We start from the raw sequence: 18,836 nt of genomic DNA on the forward strand, positions 1-18,836 counted from the left end.
GATTCTAAAATGTCTTATACTTAGTCAGAACTGCAGTTGTAAAATAAAAAGTTTGGTTTCTTGGCAATTTGGGTGGTGACAGTGTGTATCCATTTCAAGGTGAATTGAACTGCCCCTCTGCTGACGTGGGGTTTAAACCTAAATCTCTCAATTAAGCAAGCAGTTAGGGATTAATTTCAAAGACAGTTGGTTGGCATCCATTTGGATTTAAATGACTCCAAGGTGACCTGCATGCTAATGAAAGTTAAGAACCACATCAACAAATCTGCAGTGTTTCAGGACATTGCTCCAGTCAAGTGGAGCCTTCTGGCAGGATTTTCACTGGGATCTGGAATGTTCCGTCTGAGTTCTCTAGACTAAAGGTTGAATGGATGGTGTGTTACCTTGGACATCCTCTCTATAATTTGCTCCTTCAAACGGTACAAATTTTACCTGGCTACTGCCTGACGGCCCAGCAGATATTCAAGTTTGCTTTACCAATTGACATTTGACCTCTATGGTAAAATAGTGCTGATGTTGGCAATATGAAATATGAACACAAAGTGCTGGAAAAATCCAGCAAGTCTGGCGGCATCGGTGGAGAGAGAAACAGAGTTAACGTTTTGAGTTCAATAATCTGTTCTTCAGAGCTCTGTGGACTTGAAGAAATTGTGTTGTGTCAGTGAGACAATCTTGAGTTGATATTGAGCCACCAGAAACTCAGCATTTGGTGGAATTCAGAATTTCCTGTAAGTTGGCATGAAACGATGGTATAATGCCTAATTCCGATGAAAAGGTCTGGGGAAATTTATGTGTAAGTCACTTAGACCTGTGGTTACACTGTACCCATATTTACTCTATCTTCCATCTAAATCTGTGGAATTCCTATTGAAATCCCCTGCCACTCAGGATACATTGCTTTGCCTTCTTAGAACACCAGATACTAATCCAGAATTCCCTGAATTTATGCCAGTTTTGAATGGGCTGAATTATTCAATCTCATATTTCTGGTGTAGCATTTATATTTTTCCTCAGAGACCTAATTATATTTCTTGTAACTATGTATCTTTATGATGTCAATGCAGCCTGCATCAAAAAATGGAAAGGCATCAGTGATTGCATTTTCTGTGCCTAATGGGTGGCACAGTGATTAGCACTGCAGTCTCAGCACCAGAGACCCGGGTTCGATTCTGGCCTTGGGTCACTGTCTGTGTGGAGTTTGCATGCTCTCCCTGTGTCTATGTGTGTTCCCTCCAGGTACTCCGGTTTCCTGTCAGCCCCAAGATGTGCAGGTCAGGAGGACTGGTCATGATCAATGCATGTAGTTATGCAGTTAGGACAGGGGAATAGGATTACGAGAGTGCTCTTTCAGAGGGTCGGTGCAGACAGCACTGTAGAGATTTTATGGTTCTAATGTGTTTAAGTGATGTTTGATGGCCATGGACTTTAATTTTCGTACATAATGAGGGACGTGAAGAAGGAACATAAGAACATAAGAAATAGGAGCAGGAGTAGGCCATCTAGCCCTTCGAGCCTGCCCCGCCATTCAATAAGATCATGGCTGATCTGTCGTGGCTCAGTTCCACATTCCCACCCTCTCCCCATAACCCTTAATCCCCTCTCTTATCAAAAACCCATCAACCTGCGTCTTAAAAATATTTAGCGAGGCAGCCTCCACCACTTCAACGGGCAGAGTATTCCAGAGATTCACCACCCTTTGAGTGAAGAAGTTCCTCCTCAACTCCGTTCTAAACCGCCCCCCCTTTATCTTGAGGCTATGCCCCCTAGTCCTACTGTCCTTTCTGAGCAGGAAGGGTCTCTCCACCTCTATCCTATCCATCCCATTCATCATCTTATACGTGTCAATGAGATCTCCCCTCATTCTTCTAAACTCTAACGAGTACAAGCCTAGTTTATTCAGCCTCTCCCCATAGCTCAACCCCCTCAACATATGGCATACATTTAGCACTTATACTATATTATACTCCGAAACTATTTTGCTTACAATGATTTCCACTTGATTTGTACCAGTTTTTAAATGATCGACCATGTACCCTGGGTTTGATTCTGGCCTTGGGTCACTGTCTGTGTGGAGTTTGCACATTCTCCCCATGCATGGGTTTCCTTCGGGTGTTCTGGCTTCCTCCCATAGTCCAAAGATGTGCGGATTAGATTGATTGGTAAATTAACCCCAGTGTCGGGGATTAGTAGGGTAAATATGTAGGATTACGGGAATAGGGCCTGTGTGGGATTATGGTCGGTGCAGACATGTTGGGCCGAATGGCTTCCTTCTACACAGTAGGGATTCTGTGTACTCATGCAATTTTTCTGACATTTTGATGTAAGTCACAGACTGGAATTTTGGGTAACTTGGTTATGCAGTTGCAAGGAACTTGGATTGGCAATGCATGGATGCTTTGAATATATTTCCAGCTAATGAAAGAAAAATAAGTGACAACACATGGAAGCATTTCCTTGTCAAGCACTCATTATGCAGAGGTTTTATAGGGTTAAGAGAATACTCCTGTCTATGACTGATGCTGAGGAAGTGACACAAGTGTATCTAAGCTTTGTGCAAGTCAGAACATGGGTTTTGAAGTCACTGGGTGGTGGCCGTTGATGGGTTGTATAACTCTTTGTAGGCTCGAAAGTGCTGTAATAACAATCCACCCAGCCTAATTGAATATCAGAATGTTAGTCAGCAGCAAGATTTCCACGTTACTAATGTTGCCAAGCAACCTGAAGAACAGAGGATATTGTAGCAGGCCCTGGCTTGTGACTATTTTTGTTCTTCGTGCAGGTGCATTTAAGGTACAAACATGGAGCATTAACAGGAACATCAAGTAACCGTTTGTAGGGCCTGACCCACTTGCAACAGCATGCCCTGAATTTCTGTGGTAAACTGTAATCATGCATACGTGAAGTGTGATTGTTTCTGGAATCTTTGCAACATGAGAAGTAACTTGGTAATATGACCATGGAACTACTGGGCTTGGTATCTTTCATAAGTCATCCTATGACAGATTTGGAGACTGCACGGTCTTGTGCACTCTGTAATTAAACTAGCGTAATGGTGTTTGGTGAAGCTCTGGTTGATCTCTCTTCAAGAATGTTTTTACGGCAGTCAGTGAAATAAACTTCCATATATTGTCTCTGTGCATTTTTCATTAAGCACAAATCCTAATTAGAACATTTCAGCCCATTAATCAAAATGCAACACAACAGTTGAGCCAGAAAGAGGGATAAGGAGACAAAAAAAATTGAGTGGTGAGTTTTAAGATGGAGAGGTTGAGTCATTTGGGAAGGAAATTCCAGTCTTTGGAACCTAATAGTTAAAGACACATATGCCATTGATGGGGCAAAATGGAGATGCAGCCAATCTGAGGGTTTGATTAGAAAGCAGAAGAATATTTTTCATCCATAATGATCAAGTAATGATAATTAGCTTATCAGTGTATAGGGTGGGGTGGTGGTGGTGGGGGGGGGTTGGAATTGGGATTTATAAGTTATAGACGCGCTGATGGTGGACAAAGTAAATGTTAAGGTGATGGATGGGGTGCCAGTCACACAAGCCACTTTTTACTGCATGATGTGGAGCTTCTTGAATGTTGGAGCTTCACTCTGCCAAGTACATGGAGAGAATTCCACCGTACTCCTGATTTGTGCTTCAGGAGGTGGAAAAGGTTTGGGATATCAGGAGGCGGGTTACTTGCTGCAGAATATGCAGCCTCTGATCTGCTCTTTGACGACTTGCTAATTAAGGGAAAGCCGGATTAATGGATGAGCGAGTAAGGAATATAATAATAGGTTGATATAGTGAGATGAAGTAAAGAGTGGGAAGAGGTTTGTGCAGGGAATAAACACCAGCACAGACCAGTTGGGACAGATGGTCTATCTCTAAATTGAATTAAAAGCAGTGGACTAAGATTTTAATGTGAATGGGGCATTTAATGACAATTGTCTGCAATTATATAATGCCTTTAGCATCATCTAACACATCTCAGATTGCACTGAAATACAAAGGTCAAATTGAGCCAGAGAGAGGAATAAGGAGACAAAAAAATTAAGTGATGAGTTTTAGGATGGAGAGGTTGGAAATTCCAGTCTTTGGAACCTAATAGTTGAAGTCACAGCTGCCATTGATGGGGCAAAATGGAGAGGCAGCCAATCTGAGAGTTTGATTAGAGATTGATTAGATTAGAAATCAATACTGTTGAGCAGTATTTAGTTAACCCAACCAGTCTCATACACAGAATCCTTGTCATGTCATTCCACAAAAAAAAATCATGGGTGGCATTAGTTGACTGCTGATTATGTGAAATTTAATGATTCCGTCCTCTTAGCTGAAAAGCAAGTACAATGGGAATGGGAAGATGTAGTTTAAAGCCTTTGATTCTTGGCAGATTCAGACTTCCCTTTATATTTTCAATTGCTTCTCAAATGCAATGTATGAGTGTTACCGTGTTGCGGGATGAATTCCAAACTTTGTAAATTTGAAGGCTTCAAAGAATCTTTGACTCACACCACGATAAGCGTACCTACACCACATGGTGATTCAAGATAATGACTCAGTTCACCTGCTTAAGGGCAATTTGGGATGGGCAACAAATGCTGACCTTCTCAGCAGCATGCACATCTTTGAAAGAATGAAAAAAAGGCTTGACAAAGCTGGCTTCTATGAAAGGATGTATGATTTGCCTATTTGCTGAAAGGTCATTTTGGTCAATGAATAGTTAGATGTAAATGTGGGTCTGGTGCAACAGAATTATTCAAAATTGTTGTGATTTGTTCTTTAACAAAGCAACAGCCACTTCCAAGTAAAACTCCGAGAATCTAGGGCAAGCTAAAGTTTTAAGGATAACATGAACCTATACAGTTGGAAAAACCTAATTCCCTGAATAAAATGGCAAGAGTAACTCGATTTCAGTTTTAAGGAGACTGCCAAGTACTGCAGGCATGGACTGATTTTGCATTTGGAATTGCTTTTGAAAATATTCTAAATGTTCTAAGTATATCCTGCCTTTAGTTGTGTAAATAAATGGGTGGCACGGCACCACAATAGGTAGCACTGCTGCTTCACAGTTCCAGGGTCCTGGGTTTGATTCCCGGCTCGGGTCACTGTCTGTGTGGAGTTTGCACGTTCTCCTCGTGTCTGTGTGGGGGTACTCCGGTTTCCTCCCACAGTCCAAAGATGTGCGGGTTAGGTTGATTGGCCATGCTATGAAATTGCCCCTTAGTGTCCAGGGAAGTGTAGGTTAGAGGGATTAGTGGGCATAATATGTGGGTATATGGTGGTAGGGCCTGGGTGGGATTGTGTTTGGTGCAGACGTGATGGGCCAAAGGGCCTCTTTCTGCACTGTAGGGTTCTATGATTCTGATGGCTTTATGCAAAAGGAAAACAATTCTGCAAATCTTCTGGAATGATCCCGCTTGACTAATGTGAAGGACTGAGAATTGACATTCCACTAAGAACTTTTGTTTTTCAAATTGCAAGCATTACTTTATGGTCATACAGTTAATTGCATGAAAATGTGATCAATTATGTTTACACGCCTTCATTAGCAAGTGTTTTGATACCTTGGTGAGTAAGGTATCTTTGGTGGACCACAGGTATCTGAATTTTTGATCACATGCTGTTAACAACACTGCTGATTATTCATCTTTAACTCAATCTGATGGTGAGTTCTCAGCAAAGATATGATTGTTCAAGTTCATTTTTGGGATGTGAGTGTTGCTGACAATGTGCAAGCCCTGCATTTATTACCGTTTCTAATTGCCATTGAGAAGGTGGTGGTGTGCTGCCTTCTTGAACTGCTGCAGACTGTGTGACGTAGGTTCACCCATGGTGCTAATAGAGAGCGAGTTCCAGAATTTTGATACAGCAACAGCGAAGGAACAGTGATGTTACTCCATGTCAGCTGCCTTTGATTCTGTAGGTGGCAGAGATCATCGGGTTGGCTGTCAAAGGAGCCTGGTGAATTGTTGCAGTACATCCTGTAGATTCACAATGCTGCCATTGTGAACTGGTGGTGGAGGAAATGAATGTTTACAGTGGTGGATGGGGTACCAAGAAGTGCTACAGTATGAAGAAGAAAACAGCATTGAAAACAGTTTCTTTTCCCATAACATTTCTTCTGGGGACTTATACAGTCTCCCTCAGATTGGCTGTGGAGATATCTCTGGGAATAAACATCAGTGGATATCTTCACTGTTCAGGGGTCGGATTGTAAAGCTTGATGTGAAGCCTAGGCATCCAATGTTCAAATGATGAGCATTGTGATCTTGGCTGTGTTTTCCTTATTTCAATATTTTACATTGCCTGTTCCATATGAATGAGTACATGACTTTGATGCCAGGCACACCCTCCAGAAATGAAGAAAATGAGGATTCATGGAATACGTACACAATTGATTTTTCTGCTCTGTCCACTCCAAAACCCTTGGAGTGGCAGTGGAAAGGGTTGGAAAGTCTAGACCACTCCAGTTCTTGATGAAATCAAATGTTCACTAGTGGGAATGAAAAGTAGTACTTATACAGGGAACTGCTAATCATTGGAATCTGTGGTGCTTGCTGTAATTCTACAGGACTTTGGTGAGATCACATCTGGAGTACTGTATACCATTTTGGTCTCACTACTTAAAGAAGGATCTACTTACCTCAGATGAATGCACCACCAAAGTGATTCCAAGGATAAGAAGGCTGTGAGGAGAGATTGAATAGAATGGATCTATGTTCTCTGGCATTTAGGAGAATGAGAGGCGGTTGAGAAAGAGGGTGTAGAAATGACATTGATGTAGGAGTTAAACCATGATCTAATTGAATAGAAGAACAGGCTTAAAAGAACCTGTGGTGTACTCCTACTCTTTCTTAAAAATATTCTTAGTAATGCAGAGGAGCTGACAGTGTTACTATATAATCAAATAATTACATTTAGCTCTAAGATATTGCAGATGGACAGTTTTGATTCAGTATTGCATGCTGCTGGAATTTGGACTAATTGCACTATGAAGATTTAGTGTGTGTGTGTGTGTTGAGAGGGGGTGATGGTAGGGGATGGGATGTTGGTAAGTGGGGGGCATGGGAGTGGAGTAATGGGGGCATGGGAAGGTGAGGGACCTGGGCTGGTTGGGGATGGAGTGGTGGGGGTATGGGGGGGAGCGGTGATAGGAAGAGGGCAAAGCTGGACTGCTAATGAAGTTATTTACTTTCCAGACGTTATATTAACTATCTTACCCCTTGGCCATGCTTGCAATTTGAATAAAGTATTTGACTTCAAAGCTGCTGTTACTGCTGCAAGAATACAAATACACGTTTTGATTTCCATGATAATACAATTACAAAAGTTTTGACATGGCCAGGCAGTTTCAGGGGAGGTGGGAGCAAAATCATTCTTTGTCTTAGGGGAAATGAGTCCACTATATATATAGGCCCTCTTTACCTTGAGGAAGGGAAAGTTACATATACAATAATTTGACTAAAGACCAAAATGTTTGCACCCTTAGCATTGGCAGTCTTCCTTTACCATTGCAATGAAGTAAGAGCTCACTAAATATTCTTTTCAAATATTGAATTGCACTTGAATCACTGTCCTCCTCATGGAAACCAGTTAGTGCAGTTCGCTCTGCTTTTCAGTGTTGCGTATAATCCCAGTGTGATTCCAATGCCTCAGTTTGGGCAATTGTTGGGTTAATGATATTGTTCTTGTAAAGTGCCTCAGGATGTTTTACCATGTTAAAGTTGCTATATAAATGGAAGTTATTGTTGTGGTAATATTGTTAAATGGCTTTAAACATACCATTTTTGAAGCCACATGGAACTTTGCAAGTATATAGAAAAAGAATTCAGAATTTCTCAGTCTGGTTTTGATCATGAATTTTAATGGGTTTGTTTTTAATGTATCTAATCAACTTGACAGAACATGGAGGGATGTTAAAACGTTTACACACCCAATGTAGAGTCAATAACCTGCCCGGTTTATTGCTGAGCAGGTGTTATTAAGCAACACCTGCTCAACAGTAACTTGCTCAATGACGCCCAGTTTGGGTTTTGCCAGGGTCATTCAGATCCTGACCTCATTATTTTTTCCCAAAATTATACTTTATTCATAAAAATCTCAAATAAACCATTGCAAATCTACATGTCTTTGAATTGCAAACAATACAGAATTAAACCTTTTTACAGTTCTATACAAATTACAGTCATAACATTTCAGACCTTAAAACTATGTACATGCCTCAAAAATTACTGTGTGCCACTATTTCCCAGACTGGCGCACAGTTGCGCAGGTCGAGGGTGTTCTGCAGTTCCCGGGCCCTCGGTCTGCTTCCGCTGAAAGGCCCCACAGTGTGGCCCCTCTCGAACCACCCCCCCTTTCCAAAAATATACCTCACACAAAAATCTCAAATAAACCATTGCAAATTTACATGTCTATGGCTTGCAAACAGTGCAGAATTAAAACTTTTTAACAGTTCTGTACAAATTACGGTAATAATATTTCAAAACTTAAAACTATATACCTGCCTCAAAAATTACTGTGTGCCGTTATTGTTCAGATTGGCGCACAGTTACGCAGGTCAAGGGTATTCTGCAGTTCCCAGGCCCTCGGTCTGCCTTCGTTAAAAGGCCTTACAGTGTGGCCTTTCCCCATTGTGACTTTGCGGCGGCTGCTCCAAGCTTCAGCGTGTCCCTCAGCACGTAGTCCTGGACCTTGGAATGTGCCAGTCTGCAACACTCGGTCAAGGAGAGTTCTTTCAACTGGAAGATCAGCAAGTATTGGGTGGACCAAAGTGCGTCCTTCACCGAGTTGATGACCTTCCAGCAGCAGTTGATATTTGTCTCGGTGTGCGTCCCCAGAAACAGCCCGTAGAGCACGGAGTCCTGCGTCACTGAGCTGCTCGGGACGAACCTCGACAAATACCACTGCATCTCACTCCAGACCTTCTTTGCAAAGGCACATTTCACAAGGAGGTGTGCGACCATCTCATCAGCCCCACAGCCGCTTCAAGGGCAGTGTGCGGTGATGTTGAAATGTCGAGCATGCATGAAGGATCTAACAGGGACTGCCCTTCTCACCACCAGCCAAGCCAGATCTTGGTGCTTGTTTGTAAGTTCTGGTGATGAGGCATTCTGCCAGATGACACTGACAGTCTGCTCAGGGAACCATCCGACAGGATCCGCCATCTCCTTTTCTCTCAGGGCCCCAAGGACGTTACGCGCTGACCATTGCTTAATCGCCATGTGGTCAAAGGTGTGTTTGTGGAAAAATTTCTCCACGAAGGACAGGTGCTGCGGTACAGTCCAACTACTCGGAGCATTCCGCAGCCTGATCTCATTACAACTTTGTTTCAAACATGGACAAAAGAGTTGAATTCCAGAGGTGAGGTCAGAGTGACAGCAAGGCCACATTTGACCGAGTGTGGCATCAAGGAATCGGCGCGAAACTGGAATCAATGGATATCAGGCGGCAAGCTCTCTGCTGAGAATTCTGGCCTTAGGTTTTCAATTCAAATTTTAAATGGTCATTGTTTCTATTGAAGGTTTCAGGTATCTCTCGACTCCAATCTGTAAGTGACCTGATTGGTTAGAAAGTGTCTGATTTCCCAGTGAGAGAGGAGGTGTAGAGAGGTTAAAAACCATGAGCAATCAGAAAGATAAGGGATTCCACATACTCATCTTAAAGTGGGATTTATTCTCTGTCTTGCACATTAGATTTTTACACACTTGTAGACTTATTCCAATGATGTTTCATAATAAATGCCAAAACAAAGTGAGAAAGGATAGGATAGAACAGAAGGAGCTGACTTCCAGTCATAATGCTGACACCATATTCACCTAAATTGGATAAGCAGAACAACTTTGGAATAGCTACTTCTGAATTATGGTGAAAACTATCTCATTCTCTGTTAAGATTGTGTTGTCTATAGAAGTGATAGCTCAGTTTCCCCGTCGCTCTTGTTCATAGCATCTGGGTAAGTAAATGTTGGGTATGTGTCTACATATCTTCAGTATTGTTTCTTTCCAAACAAAATCAGAGCACCCAGTGGGTGTAGCCCCATTCGGCAGTCTGAGCACACTCAACAGCAGCTTGTGTTTTATAGATCGACTATTTATCACTGAGAAACACCCCAAGGCATTTTAGAGATGTGAGAAAAATAAACACTGAGCTAGAGAAAGACAGATTATGAGAGGTGGCCAGAAGATTAATCCACTGGTGCCAAGTGCTGGGTGAAGAAGAAGGGTAAGCAGCACAAGGATGAGTGTTTGTACTGAGAGAGGACATCAGAGATAGGAAGAGATGAGGTATGGAGTGATCTATTTATTGACTAATTTAACCAATGTCAGAGGTGAAAATTTGACTAGTGCTTCCCAGTAAATTGTTTTTTGTGTATCAGTTTAAACATATATCATAATGTGACATCAACCAGTCAATTTCTTGTATTGGTTACTGCATATCAGATCATTTCCTAGAATTTTAAAGATAAGTTAAAGTTTATTTATTAATCACAAGTAAGGTCTACATTAATACTACAATGAAGTTACTATGAAATTCCCCTAATTGCCGCAGTCTGGCGCATGTTTGGGTCAATGCACCTAACTGGCATGTCTTTCAGAATTATACTGCAGAATAGGGGCCCATTTGGCCCATCATGCTTGTGCTAACTCTTCAAAAAAAAAACACCAATGAATCCCTGTCCTCTATTGTTTCCCTATATCACTGCAAATATTTTACTTTAAAGTATATACAGAATTTAATTTCCTTTTGGAAGTTACTATGGAATCTGATTTGACCACCCTTTCAGGCAATGCATTCCAGATCATTATAGCTCACATAAAAACTTCTCCTCATCTGCAATCCATCAGGCAGCGTTACTGACACCCAGTACTGGACGGATCTTAACTTCCTCCAGCTAAAGCATTGAGAAGATCAAAGCAGTTGTCTTTGATTCTTCCTATTGACTGACTTCATTCCCCTTCCTCAGTAATTCTTCCAGGCTCTGGCAATCTGTTCACAACTTCAGTACCCCATTCAGTCCTGAGTCGAGTTTTGAATATATATGAGCATCAGTGACTTATTAATTGACACTATATATCAGTACCAGTTGGAAAATGCTTATTTTGTCATTTGCACACTCAACTAGAACTGTTGTGGAAATTGCTGTAGTGGCATCCCCCCCCCCCCCCCCCGCCCCCTCACCTGAACCACTCAGACCTGGACAATTGAGGGGGTGAATTTTCCGAGCATTTTCTCAGGATTTCAGCATGCTTGGTTTCATCGGTCAGAACATTGAATACAGGAGTTGAGATGTCTTGTTGAAGTTGTACAAGACATTGTAAGGCCACACTTGGAATACTGTGTGCAGTTCTGGTCACCCTGTTATAGAAAGGTTATTATTAAACTAGAAAGTGTGCAAAAAAGATTTACTAGAATGCTACCAGGACTTGATGGTTTGAGTTATAAGGAGAGGCTGGATAGGCTGGGACTATTTTTTTGGAACATAGAAGGCTGAGGGGTGACCTAATAGAGGTCTATAAGATAATGAGGGGCATAGATAACCCATATAGTCAATATCTTTTCCCAAAGGTAGGGGAGTCTAAAACTAGAGGGCATAGGTTTAAGGTGAGAGGGGAGAGATACAAAAGTGTGCAGAGGGACAGTTTTTTCACACAGAGGGTGGTGAGTGTCTGGAACAAGCTGCCAAAGGTAGTAGTAGATGTGGGTACAATTTTGTCTTTTAAAAAGCATTTGGACAGTTATATGGGTAAGATGGGTATAGAGAGAATTGGCCAAATGCAGGCAATTGGGATTACTTAGGGGTTTAAAGAAAAAGGGCGGCATGGTCAAGTTGGGCCAAAGGGCCTGTTTCCATGCTGTAAACCTCTATGATTTGATCAGAACAATTCAGTTAGAATTAGCCTAACCAGCACATAATATTGGGCAATTTTCAACACACACGAGTAGTGTCAAAATCATTTGCGCTTGCTTTATTGTAATGTTTTCTGCTAGTTCAAGATTTGATTCAAACCTTGTCCACAAAACTGACTACAGCCCCAAGTCGAAATTGTGGGATTCCATCTAGCTTCTTTGTTCAGGAAAGCTCTTTAATTTGCAGTAATTTTCTGAGGCACAAAGGCACTAATAGGCATGTTTTAAGAACCTTCTACAATCAAAAATATCTAATTCACTAAGAAACTGACCAATATTTAAGCATTAACCCAGCAAGTGTTTCAGTACACTTTTCAAGAGGCTGTCATTGATTTTAAATCTGATTATAGACAGGTGGAAGATTAGACACCCTTTTTTTAAAAAAATCCTTATTTTCTCTGAGAAACCTATTTTCAGCTGTATGAGTGAAACAATGCCAGGCTGCTGTTCTTAAATACATCAAGGAACATCTGTTAATGGACAGCAAAACAGAAACAATTAAGTTCTATTGCACTCGTTTATGGAATATTTTACATTTGTAATTATGAAAACCAACTCCATCAGTAACCTAGATTCAGCACAATAGTGGTTTGATTGTTGCATCAGTATCACTGCTGAAGTGTACACCTCCATCAAAACTACTGTTCCACTTAATGCTCCTTTTTGATGCTTGCCCACTGTTTTCTTTCTCTTTCCTACTGACTTCCCGAATGGTTTTTATCCCTACCTTTCTTTGATTAGTTGCCAACTTGATAAGAGCTGAGACTTAATGTGTATTGTGATATTAAGATGTTTCCTGTTTCTGCCTCCATTTTAATACTTGACTAGTAATATCTCAGGGGTTACTATTGTTCGGAAATGTAATTGTGGGCCAGTCATGTAAATACTAAATGCACATAAACCTACAAGAACCGAAGTTAGGATTCCTGCAGTAAGTAATTCACCTCCTCACTCCCCAAAATGGTGGCACAGTGGTTAGCAACGCTGCCTCACATTGCCAGGGACTCGGGTTCGATACACGGCTTGGGGTCACTGTCTTTGTGGAGTTTGCATATTTTCCCCATGTCTGCGTGGGTTTCCTCTGGTTTCCTCCCACTATTCGAAAGAATTTGTGGTTAGGCTCATGAGTCATGCTAAATTTCCCTCAGTGTACCCAAAAAAGCGCTGGGATGTGGCGACTAGGGGATTTTCACAGTAACTTCATTTCAGTGTTAATGTGAGCCAACTTGTGATACTATTAAATAAACTTTATAATTTTAAAGCTTGTCAAGCTAGGTGTATATTACAGTGTACGACTATTAGTGGAATTAAATCAAAATGTAGTTGGTCAACTTGACGTTAACACAAGTAACCATATTCCAGTAACTTAGATGACAAATGAGCATGCTACAATTTTGTTTTTCACTGCTTTGGTTTTGCCTTCGAGCAGCTAAAGCTATATTTGAATATCTTGCAAAGTACTTGAAAGCCACCAATTATATTATAAAGCATTGAACATTTTTGCTTCACTAATGTCACCTTGAATCTACACATGATTCTAGAATGAGAAGTTTCCACTCATGTTTCTTTACAGAGTAAACATTAGGTTCTTTTATTATCTGATTAATTCAATACAGTCTCTTAAACCTGAACTCTGGGCAGAATAATGGAGCAGAAAAAATTTAGGGGCAAAGGCATATGTTGAGGTTTGGTTGAATCGTGTGATTTTCCTGCCAACCTTTTCATGGAGTTTTACAATTGTTTGAAGTAACAAGCTTTCTACCATGGAATAGCATGATTACCCATGAAGTAAAACAAAGTTTCAATTATTCGGTGGATCACTAAGCCGATCAAAGATATGTGCTAATATTTTGGGTACAATCTTTCATCTGCTTTGTCTACTGGAAATTATCTGCCTGTCTCTTCGACATTGGCTAACATATTGTGAATATTCACGTTTCAGAGCTTGAATTTATATTTGAGGTGCTTATGTTTTTTGTTATCTTTTATGGTGTGATTTGCTTTCATTTTATTCTGAGCTCAGTTTTTATTGGGCTACTCAGTAATTTTATCGAGGAGTTGCTGAATCCCTTTTCACATAAGTTGTGGTTGACTAAGCATGTTGACCTTGCAAATAGCTGTGCCCAATCCATGAAGGTGAACTTGGATTACAGCTTTTGTTTAAATTTTAACTGGCATTTCCCATGTGCCCAGAGAGCTTGTATGGTTTTTAAATGAGAGAGCCCACGTTAGCAAAATGGGAAGCAGCCTGTCAGTGGATTGATTAAAAAATGGGTACCAAAAAATGTATTTCCAACCCTCCTTATAGTGGAGAAGCTGGCACTTGTTCTTGAAGAGAGATTTGGTAGAAGTGCGTATGATTATGACAGGTTTTGATAAGATCGACAAAGATAGACAGTTCCCATTAGCAACTGGGGACACAGATTTAAGGTTTTGGGCAAAAACTGCATGGGGAATACGAAGAAGAACTTTTTATGCCACAACTGATGATAACTTGGAACTTGCTGCCCTAGTACATGTGGAGACAATCATAAGATCTCAAAATTCAATTAGAAAGGTTCTTGCAAGAAAGAAACCTATAGGGATGAAGCAGGGGAATGGGAGTGACTGGATAACTTGACAGAAGACCGCCGTGACCCGATGGGCTAAAGGACCTCCTTCAATCTGGCATGACTCAATGGCTCTATGATTTGTTCCATAATAATTTTAGTTCAGCTTCTTGTGGACTGCATCTTGCATTTAAACATAGAACATAGAACACTACAGCACAAACAGGCCCTTCGGCCCACGAGTTGCGCCGATCACATCAACACCTACCAATCCATAGACCTATCTATAACCCCCAATCCCACTAAATCCCATGTACTCATCCAGAAGTCTTTTAAAAGACCCCAGCGAGTTTGCCTCCACCACCACTGACGGCAGCCAATTCCATTCAGTCACCACCCTCTGAGTGAAAAACTTACCCCTAACATCACTAGCAATATAAATGTGATCATTAACAAAAATCTCTTTTCAAGTGCCACTTACCTGCTCAGTACGTTCAGATTTTGGAAATACATAGTCAGCCAGGCAGCGTTTGTGAAGAGAAACAAACATTTCAGGTTGAGATGACCTTTCAGCAGAACTCTTCTTTGAAGATCATCTTGACCTGAAACAGGACCTCTCTTTCTCCATACTTTGTTAGTGTAGGTTTGCCAATTCAAGTTTTGCCGACCTGCATTGGCAACCTGTCAAACAATGCCTCAATTTAAAATTTCTCATCCTCATTTTCAAATTCTTCCAGGGCCGACCCCTCCTTATGTTATGCCCTACAAAATCTGTGCTCCTCCAATTCCAGTCTCTTGAGCATCCCTAAAAACAATCAGTCCGCCTTTGGTGATCTTGACCACAGCTGCCAAGACCATAATCTCTGAAATTCTATTGCTGAGGCTCACTGCTTCTCTTTCTTCCTTTAATAAACTCCTTAAAATCTACCTTTTTAATCAAGCATTTGGTTATCTGCCTTATACAGCCTGGTGTCAAAGTTTGTTTGATTACTATCCTTGGGAGGCTATACCATGTTAAAGGTGTTACATAAATATAAGGTGTTGGCACAGATACATTAGCAATTTCCTCTGATGGGTTGACAACCTATATTAGATCAATGGCAATGCTATAGCATTGTCCATTCATCTCCAGAACCCAACTTTGAACAACCAGGATTCAACTCAGTTGTAATCTCTGTCAACTATGGGAGATGTTTCTGATGTGAAGAATTTGTATCTGAAATTCGTACTGAATGTCCTTGTTTCCACAGGTCGGATAGAGTAAGTTTGGTTTCTGTTTTAAAAGCCTTGCATTAAATTTACTAAGGTGTTTGGGAGGAAATAATTTATTTTCTTTGCAATACTGAAATTAATGTTAATGAGCCAAATTAACATTTTGGTTTCCAAATCAATTAATCACCCTTAGATTGGGTAGCACAATAGTAGAGTGGTTCTCACTATTGTCTGACAGCACCAGGAAACCAGTTTTGATTCTGTCCTTGGGTGGCTGCATCAAGTTTGCACGTTTTCCCCACGTCTGTGTGGGGTTCTTCTGGGTGCTCCGGTTTCCTCCCATTGTCAAAAGATATCCGGGTTAGGCAGTTTTGCCATGCTAAATTGCCCCTTGGTGTCCAAAGATGTGTGGGTTAGGTGGATTGCATGGAGCTACAGGAAAGGGTGGGGGGGGGCTGGGGGAGAGGCCTAAGTAAGATGCTCTTTTGGAGACCCAGTGCAGACTTGGCGGGCCAAATTTCCTCCTTCTCCATAATTCTATGGATTAATAATACCTATTGCTATTTTGTGTTCTCATTCCGAAATCTAATTAATGGTGTTGAGTTCTATGTTTACAGTTTACAGTATGTTTACAGTATGTCAGATTTCTATCTGTCTTTATATTAGATGCTAAAACGTTAATTTTAGTGTGGAGCTCATTCTTGAATTTAAAGGGATGATTCTATGCTTCCAACAGAGATTCCACTATCACAGGAATTGTGAAATTGAGGTAATGTTTCCACATGGTAACTTTAATTCTGACACATGGTGTTCTGCGAAAGTAAAAGCCTTTTTGGTGGAATGGATTTTACAGGCTAAAAATCTTTTTTTCCATTAAAAGAATATTGAAGGTGGGATCTGTACTTATGAATGGAGTTCAATTGGTTCTTGGACCTTCTGTGAGTTTTCACGTGCTGATTTCACTTTTCTACTGCCGTTGTTGCTCCATTTTTCCTAACTATGATCAGGGTATGATTTCATCTTTAGTCTGAAGTCCATTGCCACTCCTTGCTTGGCACAAGTAACTTACCATTCACCTATACTGATAGTGTTTACAGAAGGAGAAAAAGTTTGGAGTACAAAGTTTATGTATTATTGAAAGGTATAAAATATGTTGACCCAGTGTGTCAGATGTATTTCAGTTTAATGTTTGTAGAGGATTGGATTCTACTACTATGGCCATACAATTTCACTTTCCAGGTTACTTTTTGTTTCACAGCTTTGAATTCTTGGGGTCTATGTTGAGTGCCTGAAGAACAAACACCACTAAAAATGCAAATATTCTAGTCATTGTCTCATTACTGTTTCTGGGGTCTTACTATATGCAAATTAGCTGCCACGTTCCTACATTAAAACAGAAAGCATGTTTCAGAAATAATTCAGTGACTGTGAAACTCTTTGGGACATCCCAAGTTCTTGAAAGTGCCAATAAAATGTCAATTCTTTCTTTATATAATCTGCTTTGGGTAGTTTACTAAGCTTGTTTAGGAATCAAGGTTTTTTCAATATACAAAATTAATTTTGGAGTATCAGGCACTATAAATTTATAATTGTCAGTGAGTGCTTAAACCTTGCCTGGTTGTAATCTGTAAAGTGTTCTCCTCAAAATTTGATACTTAATGCACAACACATCCATATGTTTGTTGAACCTTCATATATATATATAAATATTTCATAATTGCAAAGTTTTCCCTAAGTCCCTAAGTCGAAAAGATAGTTTCTATCAGAATTGTGCTGGATATAATACCTGTTCTGTGCAGTGCAAAAGTCATATATGGCCATGAGGTGGTATTAAAATGGTTCAAAGTCTATGTAATGTTCCCTGTAATTTGATTATAACATTGGCGAGGTGGTGAGATTCAATGCCATTCTGTAAGTAGAACTGTTGCTCCTAGATTGGTTTAGTAGATAAATGTATAATCTGTCCTAGAGCTGGGCTTCACAGATTAGAAAGCTGCCAAGTTCAATATCTGGGTTTTGCTGTGACAGACATGATAATAATGTTATAGATGACCTTAGTACCTTTGGGTAATAATGTACAATGTTACCTTCTTTACTCGAGGGGCTAGATGGCCTACTCCTGCTCCTATTTCTTATGTTCTTATGTTACTGCCCCATTGATGGCTGGCAGCCTCCAGCAAACATATTTGATTATAAATAAAAGTACAAAAATTAATTTTCAGTTTTGCCAATCTTGGAGATAATCTAAAGGAAGACAGTCAATTTCCTATTATATTATTAAGTATAATATGAACAAGGTACTACCCTGTGATAGATTGGGGGTATCCCGCCTAATGCCAGGTGTCAGATGGAATAGGCTCCCACTCCCTGGGAACCTGAAGTGGAGTAAGCGGTTGGTGAAAGTGAAGTGAACAGGTTACTATTTGATTCCATAGCATCTTTCCAGCAGAAATGAAAGCCTCTTAAACTGCAATCAAATGATTTTAATAGCAGTTCATCACACTGCAATAGAGAAGTACCTTGCGCAATATAATCTTGCACTGTAGGTTTTCTCAGGCTATGTTACCTTCCCAAAAACACTTCAGATTATTATGTCTTCCTGCTCTCCCCTCATATAAATAAAATAATCTGCTAAATAATAAAATACATTAAAAAAAAGTTTTGTAGGCTCACAGAAGCGTTGAGTGGAATGATTTCTTTTACAAGCATTGATGTTGGCATGTCAACCTCTGAGACAGATTTGATGATTTTGTTTTGAAATTCTTGGTAAAGATGTCAGAATATTATGAAAATTCTTCAGTGTTGTAGAAACACATTGCTGACAGCTAGATATTGTGCACACAGACAAAGCTTGAAAGTGTGCTACATGCAGCTAGCGTTATATAGCTTGTTATTTGTAAAAATGTTATGTTTTCAAGCCAATTAAGTCAAAAGTGTTTTCAGTGTAAAGTAAATCCATGATATTTTTCAAACCAGAAGCTGTATTGTATACATGGGAACAAAATACGTGGGATATAAGCTATTCATTCTCTCAAACCTGCATACAAGCATATTGCAAGCTCTCTTAATATTTCCATCACACCGCCTGTAAGAATGATTAGTTAATATGGTGTAGGAAAGAAGATGATTAAGGATGCTCATTGTTATTACAAGGCTGCAGCTGGAATAGAATA

At 40.3% G+C, this 18,836-nt stretch overlaps 1 protein-coding gene across 1 annotated transcript in view; it reads left to right on the plus strand.

Annotated features, from left to right (window-relative positions):
- The window catches only part of LOC145344915 (uncharacterized), a 48,912-nt gene that overhangs the window by 14,203 nt on the left and 15,873 nt on the right, over positions 1-18,836 (plus strand). The window lies entirely within an intron of this gene.

This window comes from Carcharhinus amblyrhynchos, chromosome 7, assembly GCF_965287045.1.
Source record: "Carcharhinus amblyrhynchos chromosome 7, sCarAmb.v2.hapA, whole genome shotgun sequence".
Lineage (NCBI taxonomy): Eukaryota > Metazoa > Chordata > Chondrichthyes > Carcharhiniformes > Carcharhinidae > Carcharhinus > Carcharhinus amblyrhynchos.